This window comes from Rhineura floridana, chromosome 1 (genome assembly GCF_030035675.1).
Source record: "Rhineura floridana isolate rRhiFlo1 chromosome 1, rRhiFlo1.hap2, whole genome shotgun sequence".
NCBI classification, from domain to species: Eukaryota; Metazoa; Chordata; class Lepidosauria; order Squamata; family Rhineuridae; genus Rhineura; species Rhineura floridana.
This window is the reverse complement of record NC_084480.1, coordinates 185,600,390-185,613,204: the sequence shown is the minus strand read 5'-3', so window position 1 is coordinate 185,613,204 and position 12,815 is coordinate 185,600,390. Positions and strand designations below refer to the sequence as shown.

At 42.6% G+C, this 12,815-nt stretch overlaps 1 long non-coding RNA gene across 1 annotated transcript in view; it reads right to left on the bottom strand.

Moving 5' to 3' along the window:
• The window catches only part of LOC133390408 (uncharacterized), a 29,697-nt gene extending 22,106 nt beyond the window's left edge, over window positions 1-7,591 (bottom strand). The window contains exon 1 of the long non-coding RNA XR_009764395.1: window positions 7,505-7,591. This is a non-coding gene — a long non-coding RNA (uncharacterized LOC133390408). The remainder of the gene's footprint in view (window positions 1-7,504) is intronic.
• Window positions 7,592-12,815: the final 5,224 nt, after the last annotated feature.

Below are 12,815 nucleotides of genomic sequence, written 5' to 3'. Positions count from 1 at the left end.
AGAATCCTGGTGGGCACAGGGTGGTAGTTCCAGCTGTGGAAAGACGGCGATGGCACAAAGGTTATCGCCTCCCCTTGAGATGCATAGCTGCTGTGTAACTAGGACATAGGGCATGACAGATTGCTAGAGAAGGAAATTTAATGTAGCTGAGCTGAAATTGACATCATTAAGCAGTCTTTCAACATAGCAACCAACATATTTGCTGTTTAAAGAGGGGAACAATTTCAGATCTGCTTAATGGTGAAGGGCCATTACTCTCTAATCTCCAACTAGATTCCAGTATGGATGATGCTTCTTTCATACCCACCACATGGTAAAAGATACATTTCCTGTTAAAGGTTAGATACATTGGGGGGAGGAAAGGAGGAAGGGGAACAGCCAATATCTTTTTCTCCTGGGGAGGGGAGGGGTGGTAGATCAAGTAGCACATGGATGGCCAGCGTACGGCACTGGCAACATGATGGAAAGAGGTGGGTCTGGCTATGGTATGCAGCCAAGTCAACACACCTGCCTGTATCTCCAGAGCTGCACCACCTCAAGTACAGGGAGGTGCGCACTAGGATGTGCACTGTTTCATATCTTGGATTTAATTAGTGGCAGACTTGTAAAAAGGCTTTTGCTACCACGGGTCCCCAGGTCTCCTGAGCAGAAAAGCCTGCTACGGGTGGAAAGGGGAAGCTGAATAAAAACTGATGGTACACACCATGCTCTTCCATTGCATATACATCAATGAAAAGTTGGTCAGCACTTTCAACACACTGATTGCATGTTTGGGAGTGGAGTGGAGAAAGGAAGGGGAATGGAACATCCCACAAAGTCTTGGGACTTTGCCTTTAGGACTCTTGGTGCTAGAAAGATGATGAATGGTGACAGGCAGCTGAGCTCTGGTTCATTGGGCAGTGTTAGACTTGGAACCAGGAAACACAGCTTCAAACTACATCTTAGCTGTAAACTCACTGAGTGTGTTAAGCTGCTGCTATCCCTCAGCTGCCCTCCCTTGATATGTGAATAATGACCTTATTTTACAAGGGATGTCAGGATAACTGACATAATAAAGGCTGCACATTAATGTTCCACACACATGGTTAGTGGTTAAGCAGGAACAAGAACTAAAGAGTCCAAAGGAAAGCTACAATAGTTAGAGCTCTCTCTCTCTAGTGTTTGCACATTGCTGTACAATGCTGTATCTCTGATATAATTCTGTTTGCTTTTGAAGATCTAAAGACCTTCATCAAGTATTTACTTATGGAAGTTTTCCCAAAACTTGGTAGATAAAAGTCCATCTGGACTATATGAGAGGAGGAAGAAGGAAAGGGAGTCTTGCTCTGAATCTCTCCAGGCCTTCTTAGAGGTCCAGAAGGGCCCAGACCACTTCCAGCTTTTGAGATCCCCAGCCATAATTAAGCATAGCAATAATAGTAACAACAAAAACACAAGAAAACAAAATAAGGCACCCACAAAAGAGTGAGATGTAGTTTGTACTTTTTTTTCTTTAACAAATACTTTTCTAGCCTTTTCCTGTGCAAATGCACTCATTATCAAGGAAGAATCTAGCTTTTGGACAGTTGCTATTAAGTATGGTATACCCATTCAAACACTCTTGTCCCACAGCTGAATGGTGATAGTTTTTTATCTGCTTTATGAACATTTTAAACTCTTTAATATGACAAAATCTTTTTTTTTACAATAATTTTTATTCAGATTTTCATAAAACAAACAAAACAAAATCATAAAACATTCAAAGACAAAACAAAACAAAAATGATTAAACAAAAAAATAAAATGTTGACTTCCCATTTGTTGCAGATCAGTTATAGGTCTACAATATATAACAATCCTGTCTCTTAAATTATATTATAAAATCACTTTCCTCCAGTAGTTATCTTAATTAATCATCAAATCTCATAGACATTACTTTATTCTTTCCACAAAAAGTCAAAGAGAGGTTTCAATTCTTTAAGAAATATATCTATCAATTTTTCTCCAAATAAACATGTCGATTAATCCATCTTGTTAATAATAATAATAATCTTATTGTCATAACCATAGTCCAAATAAACATATCGATTAATCCATCTCATCAAATCTGTTAAGTCCAATAATTTCAATAGCCATTATTCCATTATCCATATTAATTCCATCTTCCATCTTCAATAGTCCTGTTAAGTCCAGTAATTTCAGTGTCCAATCTTCCATTATCAGTATTCCATAATAATCTTGCTGTCATAGCCATAGTCATATAATAAGAGTCTGATGGGAATTTCCTCTATCCCAAATATTTTCTTGCCATCGATTCTAAATAAGTTGCTGAAATATTGTTGTAAAGTCATATCTCTGTTCTTCTTTTTTACAAAATGCACTGGCTCATCTCTTGAGAGTTTTTCCATTGTCACATGGCTGCAGTTAATTCCATAGATTTTCTCTATATCAAGCTCCATCACGTCATTCCAGTCCAGAAAATTATCCAAGCCATTGATAACTTTATCTCTAATATCTTTATTAATTTCTTCAGAGATAACGTTAAATTCCAAACAGTAGATTTTATTTCTAATATCCATAAACTCCAGATCTTTTTCCAATTCCACATTTGTTCCAATCTCCAGGGCTTGTATCTTCCCTTTATTTTTTCTTTTCTCATCTCTGATCTCATTCTCCTCTCTCACAGGATCCCCTATTTCTTTAAGCTCCTGCGTCATTTTGCTCAGTTCAATTTTCAGCTCCTTACTGCCCTGTCGCAGGGTTTGTTTCGTTATCTCAATCTCATCCATTATTTTCTGAAACATAATTACTTCCAGATTCTCAGCCACTTTCTTGATTGCCATTTTTAAAACCACGAAGACAAAACAAAACAAAAATAAAGAAGAACCACTTCTTATTTCAGCAACAATTGGGTTAATATTCCAGGCTTGATGACATCACAGTATAAAAAGAGCAGCCTGCCTTATCTCTCTATGTTCAAGAATACAAAACAAATTTAGTTCCCAGCATCAAAACAGTTAGTGCCGTCGTGAAGAAGCAGATTCGTCAAAATAAAATAGACCAAAAAGAGAATAGTCCCAGACAATATAATGTTCCAAAGTTCATATTTTTTATTTTTTTCTCCTCGGAATAGAAATCCCTCTTCTGTTTATATCTTTAGAATGCACTTCCAGGACAGCTTTTTGCAATAGAAACAGAGATAAGCTGTTAATTTCGTGAATAACAGAGAAGAGTTATAGCTCACCCAGAAGTTCTTTAAAGCTGATTCATTTGACAAATCTCTTTTTGCTGCAACAATTTAAACCAAGTAAAAAAAAGATAGAAAGAAGGGTGCTTGCCTGTTAGTCCGTTTTCTCTTTGAAGAAAAGATAAACGTATCGCATTAATCAGATAGAGCTTGTTCGGAATTCCGTCCAGCATTGCTGGCTGGACCTTTTCTCATAAATTAATGAAATCCAGTCCTCCCAACAAAAACAGGCTTTTGAGGTTGATCTCTACGTTTCTCCCTGCCCGGGAGAAATTTCATCAGTCAAAAAAAAAAAAATGTTCTGACTGATTTATATCTGAATAAGCTTCTTCTGCGGCGGGAGCCCGTCTCAAAAGCAGGCACAAGCGAAGTCACCCTTCCCGGAAGTCTTTAATATGACAAAATCTATATAATTTAACAATAACAACACTTTTACCAAACTAGATCTCTTAGTCGCTTAAATTTGCAGCAACAAACTACAAGTGTGTGCTGCATTTTGGTCTGATACATAAAAGCAAGTTGCAAAACTTATCAGATGCCTCCAAATTAACAAGTGACTAAATTAGAGCCCTCCCTTTGAGTTTGAGGCGCGCGCACACACACACACACATCAATGGGCCCTGAATCTCTCCCCTTATTCATTCTGAACATTTATAACCTTCAAGGGGCCACTTACATAGCTGCTGCAGTGCACAGTTTTAAAAGGTCTGCATGTTTCTGATGCTATCCATCTTTCTTTTTTCTTTTGACATCTACTGCAGATATGCCTCTCAAGTAAGATGAAGATTAACCCTATTTCTACGGTATCCAGATTATGGAGTTGGAGAGATCTTACACATAGCTTTTTCCTTGAATAAAAAGAATGTTTTCATAGAGTGATTTTGATGAGCGGCTGTAGAGCAGGGCAGTTTGAGGGATGGCATATCTCCTGTCATACAAGCCACAACTGCCACAGTTTCAGGCCCTATACCTCACTCACATCATAGCAGGTAGGCAACTGAAGATCATTCCTGAGGGACTGTCAATGGGGAGGGATCATAGCCACAGGGGCAGAGCACATGCTTTCCACACAGATGGTTTCCTATTCAGTCCTTTGCATCTCTGGCTAAAGGACCTGAGGTAGCAAGGTTTGGAGAGACCCCTTCCCCGAGATCGAGAGAACTGCTGCCTGGCCTAAGGAAACTTCATGTATTCTTCAAAACATTAGGAAAAATTATCAGCAGCTGGTGGGCTTGGCCAGTATCTAGCATGCACTTACAGCATACACTGAATTATGCTCCAGAATCCTCTTGGTACGCTTTAGTGTTCACTCAAATCCTTGCTGGCTAGACACTTTTGTGTTACTTCTGTTATGATTTTGTTGATTTTAACGTGTGAGCTGGTTTAAGCTTGCCTTTGTAAAAATGGGATATAGGTGCTCCTGCCCAATGAGGTGAGTGATCTCAGGGTAGAGGTGCCCCCCTCCCCAGTTACAGAATGCTCTCCCCAGACAGGCTGGCCCACTTTTTACACCCTTGTATATTGTTTTGTAAACTGCCCAGAGGACTGTGTTAAATGAGCGATATACAAATGTTGAAAACAAGCAAACAAATACATTAATGAAACCAACAAGATGTAGAGATGTAGCCTAACCTTGCTGAAAGCTTGCATTTGGCTTTGCTGGTCCTAGAGGACGTGAAAAGAGCCCGGCAGAAAGCCAATGAGCAAGCAGGGAGTGATATCTACCGTTCTTTCTTCTCATCACCACTGTTGTCTGGACCACAGCAAGAGGTGTGTGAACAGGCAAGCAGGTTGCAATACTTGTATACTTACAGCCGCATCAGGGGTCTTGTGTGGCCTTTTTGGTGGTTGCACCCTAGGAGTTTTATTCAACATAGCTCTAAGGAGAATATTCCATCAGTACAAGGATTTCTCCTTGCGCAATGGAATGTTCTCCCACTTTGCGTCCCCATGCACTCTCTAAATCTCTTCCCTTTGGAGCAGATTTGGGGATGGCACAGGGTGCATGCAGGGAGAGGCCAGGGGAGAAATTCCCTTGCGCTAGCACTAATCCTTACACTAGCACTTTTATTTAGTTGGATGCTGCCCACAGTGTGGAATGCCCTCCCTGGAAAGGTCCATCTAGTTCAATCTCTGGTTGTCCTCCAACAAGCCAGATTGTCTGTAGGTTTATGGTGCTGAAGTGCTTGTTGCAGTTATGTTTCTTTCTTTTCTTTTCTTTTTACTGAAAAGTATGTTAGCTGCTTCATATTTTGGGATCAGAATATTTGTGAATAAATAAGTAAATTATATATTAATTTCAGCACTATGTGGAAAAATGACATAGAGTACAAAATGGGAGAGGACATATTAGGTAAAGACTGCATGCGCAACTAAACCATACTGTTACGAGCATGGGGGTTGGGATGGATGATTCCTGTGGGTCCCCTTCCAAACTCTGATTTGGAATCCTATGGCTTGGGGACAGAAACTCACTCTGCTGGTCAGGGACCCCGGAAATCTCACAGCTCGGAGATTAGGGAGGCACACAACAATACATTCTAGAGCAAATATTGGATGATGCAAACATACTCTTGTTAATATTCCAGGCAAGGAAAAAGAAGGCACACAGTAATTCAAAAGAGGTGTTATCCCTGAAGGGAAGTGTCATCTTCGGGGGCATTGTTACCACTCCTCCCCAGCCCCTGGTGCATCAGGGCTGAGGTATGTCCCTTCCTTATGAGAGCAATAAAATGACACAAATGCTCTATGGCTCCCTATCTTGAGAATGGGCTTCTTATTGTGTAATTATTTCCAATTGTGCACCCTGTGCATATTTTATTTATTTATTTATTTAGCTGCATATAGAGTCATTGCTCGGGCAGGTGGGGGGAGATGGTGAATCTCTCTCTCTGTCTCTCTCTCTCCCTCCCCCCTCTCTCTCTGACAGCTTTGTCCACCAAATTAAACAGCCTTGCTGAGAGGAGAAAGGAAAAAGATATGTATTTCAAACAAAATGTTTCCAAGACATTGTACTTGGAGGGCCTTTCACTGATAAATGAATGATAGATATGCCGTTAGAGCTCCTAATGGGAAAAATATTTGTAATATGAAGAACATCATTTCAGAAACACACAAGCTAGAAACAAGTCAGCTGCCAGGCTAACAAAAACAACAGTCAACAGCATGTACTGTATCCAGAGCTTGGAAAAGTTCCTTTTTTGAACTACAACTCCCATCAGCCCCAGCCAGCATGGCCACTGGATTGGGCTGATGGGAGTTGTAGTTCAAAAAAGGAACTTTTCCAAGCTCTGACCCAGGGAAGCAATTTCCCCATCATCTTCCATTTTCCTGGCCATTTGCTGTTTCTCCCCTTCTCTACCTGCACAGGAGGGGCCAATCCCTCGGGGAGAAGCCTGGGCTCGCCCTCTCATTAGGTAGAGCGAGGCAGCTGTTTCAGACAGCGGATGCTAGGTGTGCCCACTCCTTCTGTCCCTTGGAGTTCCCCTCTGGTGGAGGGCAAAGATGTGAGCCATTCTTGTGCTCCCTGAGCTGCCCTGCTTACCTCAAGGGTGGTGGAGGATACTGGCCCACCACTAGTGTTGAAGTAAGATTCAGCACCAATATGGCCAGCTTCTGTATGTAGAATGAGCCATTTTGTCCTCTGCCTCAGACAGTAAAATGTCTTGGGCCAGCCCTGGCAGAAGCCCTTATATTCCTGCCCCCTTTCTTTACTAACACAAACACAGATAGCAAAGGCAGTTAGTACTTCATAGCATTAATGTCTCCTATTGACTGCATTTGTCATATCTCCCTTTCTTGTAATGTAAGCATCTCAGATTGTTCCTCCATGCCATCTATTAAAGTGTAGTGTATTTTGTTAACATTTCCTAGAAATATATAAATACACACACACACTCACCCAAACAACCAGCAAAAGCTAGCCCATTCCCTGCATAACATAAGAATGTAAGAGGATAAGCAGAGCCCTGCTCGATCAGACCAAAGGCCCATCTAGTATAGCATCCTATTGTCACATTAGCCAATCAGATGCCTATGGGAAGCCCACCAGCAGGACCTGAGAGCAACAGCACTCTCCCCATTTGTAATTCCCAGTATCCTGGTATTCAGAGGATACCACCTCCAGTGCTGCAGTACACATTTCCTTTCGTTAGTCCTGAAACTTGCAATATTCCAGGTTCTAGCATTATGAGAGAGGGAGAAAAAAACCCTCTCTATTCACTTTTCCATGCCATGCATAATTTCATACACCTATACCATCATGGTCCCCCTTACTCACTTTTGCCCCAAACAAAAAAAGCAGCTAATAGTTTGTCCTTTCTTCATAGGGGAGTTGCTCCAGCTACTCCATTTTGTTTGTCCTTTTCTGCACTTCTTTCAGCTTTACAATATGCTTTTCCAGGAGCAGCAACTACATATAGTATTTCAGGCATGGTTGCATCATAGCACTGTATAATTAGGATATTGGCGGTTTTATTTTCAGTCCCTTTCCTCATGATCCCTAATATGGAATTCACCTGTTTTCACAGCTGTCACACCCTAAGTTGATATTTTAATCAAACTATTCAACACAACCCAAAGATCTCTTTCCTTTTCCGGATGGCTGCCGAGCTGGTAGGAGTTTGTTTGTGCTGCTCTCCTACACTTTTTAAACTTTAACTTCTTCCCCGAGCAGCGTCAACGGACTGAGTTTCTTAAACTCTCCCTGAGATTTTCTGTTTTTATTAGCACGCATCCGCCAGCTGAGAGGATATTGTGAAGGTTGGTCAATCTGCTTTTGGGCCTTTTTCTCTTCTTCCCATTCTCTCTCATTAGAGGCTCCGTGATTTACGGCCTGAGTTAAGATATCTTATGTGGGAGAGCCTTGTGTATAAATAATGGTACACACAAGGAAAATGTGCCGTGATCAAGGAATTCAGCTGGAGGAGATTACAGGAGAGACTTTAGGAGGAGTGAAACAACTCAAAATTACTCAATTCCTCCTCCTGAATAAGGCTGAGATGAGAGCTGCTTGCCCCTCCATGCTGGTCGCTGATCTACAATTAAAGGAGCCTGACCATCCATTCAATTCTACCCTGTCTGTTTCTCCCACTGGGGCTGGACTGGACTGGTCTATAGACTTTAGAGACACCCCCAGGTTACAGGAGTTGTCATTACCAGCTAGTTTGAACCTCACCTTGGAGCTGGCCCAGGCTGAGATCCCGATAAAGCCCCACTCCTGTACACCCAGGGGAGTTCCAGTATCTGCTACAGGCATTTTTGAGGCCTCGAGTCCCCAATGCCCTCCGATGATTCCTTGCCATCTGTTGGCTGCAGCCGCCCTGGAAAATGAAGGTATTAGCCATACCCTTCTCTTTACTGATCATCAGCGCTTGAATTCCCAACTGGTGATAGTCTTGTGTGAGATTGCATGTATTAAAAATTTTATCTCGGAGACCAATGGCTTATTAAGAACACTTACTGAGGAATTCGCAAAGCTAATCTCATCTTTCAAGCATGACATCCCTGCTATCAAACCGACCCCAGTTCTGGCTTGCAAACGCAGATTGAAACACAGCCGTTCTAAATGTAAAAAAATCTAAAAACATTAAAAGGTATAAACATCCGAGAAGCAGGAAGATGAATTTTCATAAGCTCTTCAAAATAATGGAGGCGCTACTGAATGTTGGGACTGCAGAGGGGAACTGCTCTCGATCAACTGCTTCCCATGGTGCCTCCTCCAAACCCCGAATTGAGCCGCCTCCCTCATCCCTGGCCTCCTTACCTTTTGTTGATGTGACTTCCTTGGACATCCAGAGTCCCGAAAGGTGGGAGTTTGGAACACAACTCGAAGGCGTCCCCTTCATCTCGTGAAGCGAAGCATTGGATTTTAAAATATAGCCGGAACAAGATAGCCTTACTAAACTTACCTGGCCTTAGTCCTAGAGAACGTTATGTTAAGAGGATATCCCATGTCTGTAAAGTTTTACTATCATTGAACCTGGCATTTATAAAACCAGAGGACATTGTAAAAGTAGATTTTCTTTCCAACTCCTCCACAAATATGTTGGTCCTGCTCACCTTTAAGTACCCAGAGGTGGTAAGCTGGGTAATTGCAAACAGGCACCCTTTACTTAGGCATGGAATTCATACTCAAAGACATTTCTTAAATCTAGCAAAACCTCAACCACTGTATATACCTCGGCGGCGTCCTGTTCTAATATCATCTGTTCCCACTCCTGAGAGGGCGTTGAGACCTCTGGATGGGTGCATCGCTCCCGCGATTACTGGATCTTGCCCTATGAACCCCGACCGGGTTTCTTCCTTTCAATGGAACCCATTACGTACCTCTCCATCAGCTACTGGGGCTAACACACCGAGCAATGCCATAGAATCTACTCTTACTAAGCCCCCCAGGGAATATAGTCTCCTTGGTTCAGACTTCGCTAGTCACAACCTTATTGTCACGGATGAGGTAAGCTCTGTTACTATTTCACCGCCTGCTAAGGCGACCCAGCAGCAGACCTCAGACTTGGCTTGCACTTGCGACCAAGTGGACGCATCCTTCGACTTTTCCTGTGAAGGTGAGGAAGATCTAATAACAAACTTTTCCACCTTCCCTGAATATGCACAACAGGATATTATTAACAAATTGCTAAACTTACTCAAAAACCTCCAGGCTAGAAGGACTGATTCAAGATTCTTGAAGGATTTTGAACTAGGCTTGCCCTCCAGAGGACACACTTCTGCTCCGTCGCCCTCACCACTTCCTCTGCCGCATCCTTATTCGAATATCTGTAGACCTGCCCTGACTTGCGAGGCAACAATCCACCAGGAGGAATCCAGCTCTCCTTGACAATCTTTGCCCATTTTGCGTCCAGCTCTGTCTTCTCTTGCAGCTGTCTCATGGAATGTGGCGGGTTGGCAAACTAAATTGGTAGACTGTGGTTTTATCGAGTTTTGTACGCGATTCCAGATTGTATGTATACAAGAATCCTGCATTATTTCTTCGACCTTTCCCTCCCTTCCCAGCTATGTTGCTCATGCCCTCCCTGCCACTAGATCTCATAAGGGGGGTAGATCCCGGGGAGGTTTGGCTACCTTAATTTCAGTAGACTGGATTACAACTGTCTCAGAGATCATTGTGATTCCGTCAAATAACATCCTGATTACTAAAATCTCTTGGCCTGCGAATTTTGAAATAATTGTGATCAATGTCTATGTGCCTCCGTTGAGAGCCAAGCACGGGTGCCCCTTGATTTGGTCAGATCTAGACCAGGTACTGACATCCTTATATCAGCAGTTTCAGGATCCATTAATTTTGCTGACTGGTGACTTTAATGCCAGATTAGGTTTAAATAATTTGGCTATTGGCAGTAAATTGGGGCTGTCCCCGGATGACCTTTCTGTTCTCCCCTGTAGGAACTCTGCAGGGCGATGTCTCTTTAAACTTGTTTATAAATATCTTTTTGTATGCAACAGCTCTTATTTAAACCTTGATTCTGACGTGCATACTTATCTCGGCCCGAGAGGCAGGAGTGTGATTATATGGTCCTCTCCCAACCCCTTATTCCTCTCATAAAATTTTTTGGGGTAACATCCAGATCTGAGAGTGACCATATGCCCATACACTCCCTCTTCTCTATTCCCCTGCATTCCATTCCCAGTGCTTTACCCCATCTGGGACCCTAACGTCCCAGGGGGGCAGTAGGATTCGTTGGAATGGGAAATTGCATGAGACCATAAATTCCTTCTTAAATCTTCCCTTGATGTCAGAATTGAGAGACCGCCTTTTGTCCTCATTTGATCCATCTAGTTTGTATGACTCTATTGTTATGACACTAAAGCCCCTGCTGTCTACCACTCAATCTGTTACACTGAAGAACAGCGGCTGGTTTGATAATTGCTGTGTAGTAGCGAAATGCAAGCTAGGCCAGGCCATCAGGTCCCTAAGGCAGGTGGACTCGCAAGCAAAATTTTACACCTATTTATCATACAGGCGGCCCTATAAAAAACTTTTCACCAAAAAAAAAGCCAATTATATTCAGCAACAATGGAGGGAGTTGGGCCTCACCTCCCTAGAGAAAAATGCGTCCAAATTCTGGGAACTTGTTTCAAAGGGACTGAAGGGGGAGCGAGTAACCATTGATAATCAAATAACATCGGATCAATGGAGCTTGTATTTCTCCACACTCTATAAAAATACTTCGCCCTGCTCCCAGTCTCCCCTTACCACTTTATCCAGATCCTTACAATTTTGCTCGGAATGGGAACCGGTCTCTCCTGTGGAGGTTGTTTTATTGATCAATTCGGTGCCTGACAATAAGGCCCCGGGAGAGGACATGATTCCAGCAGAGTTATTCAAGTCTAACCCCGATTGGTGGGCCCGTTTTTGCCAAACTATTCACTTTTATTAATTCTTACGGTGATGTTCCCAAGGGCTGGAGAATCAGTACGGTGATTCCACTTTACAAAAGTGGAGCTAAGTCCGAACCCAAAAATTTCAGGCCGATCAGTCTTTTGGACATTGTGTCCAAACTTTACACCAAGTATCTTCTAGCGAAATTGGACAGGTGGGCTAATGAGAATGCCATTATTGCACAGGAACAGGCAGGGTTCGTCAAAGGTAAATCTATGATTGATCACTGTTATGCTTTATCTCACCTTATTCAGAAATATGCATTCCATAACAGAAAAGAACTATTTGTTGCCTTCGTAGATTTCTCGTCTGCCTTCGATTTGGTAGACAGAGGACGCCTCTGGCAGAAACTTGGCGCTACAAATATAGACAAACGGTTACTGCTACTCCTGCAAATTTTGCACTCTGACACATCCCTTAGGGTGAGACTAGGGGCTAATGGTCAACTTTCAGAGGCGATCCCTACCCATCGTGGAGTTTGCCAGGGCTGTTTATTAGCCCTCTTTCTTTTTAACTTTTATATAAACAATATCGTACAGGAACTTTCAGGCTCAACGTATTTTCCACCCTCAACTTTATCTGTTAAACTTTCTGTTTTACTTTATGCCGACGATCTGGCCCTCATCTCAACCACTCAAGTTGGAATGCGGAGGATGTTACACAGCCTGGGGCTATTCTGTGCTAAGGAACGTCTCCTCATTAATTACTCCAAGACGAAAGTGGTAGTGTTTGGAAAAAAAACAAACCAAACACGTCTGGAGACTTAATAACAAGATTATACAACAGCAACGGAGTTACCGTTACCTGGGCCTCAATTTCACTTCCAATTTGTCCTGGAATTCCCATCTTGACTCTGTCAGGTTGAAGGCTGCCCATTCCATACATCAGCTATGCCATTTTTTTACCTGCAAGGGAGGTAGTTTGGTTCCCCCTGCCCTGGAAAACTTTCGCAGGAAGATAATTCCACAGCTCTTATATGGGGCAGAGATCTGGGGTTATGGCAACATCTCCTCTCTTGAAAAAGTTCAGAATGCTTACCTCAGGTTTATTCTGGCTACCCCCCGTGGCACGCCAGCTTCTCTATTAAGGTTAGAGACAGGCTCGCACCCAAGAGAATCACTGGCCCATGCCGCTTTGGCATCCTACTGGTTGCGGCTTGCCGGCATGGACGATTCCTGTCTACCCAAAAATG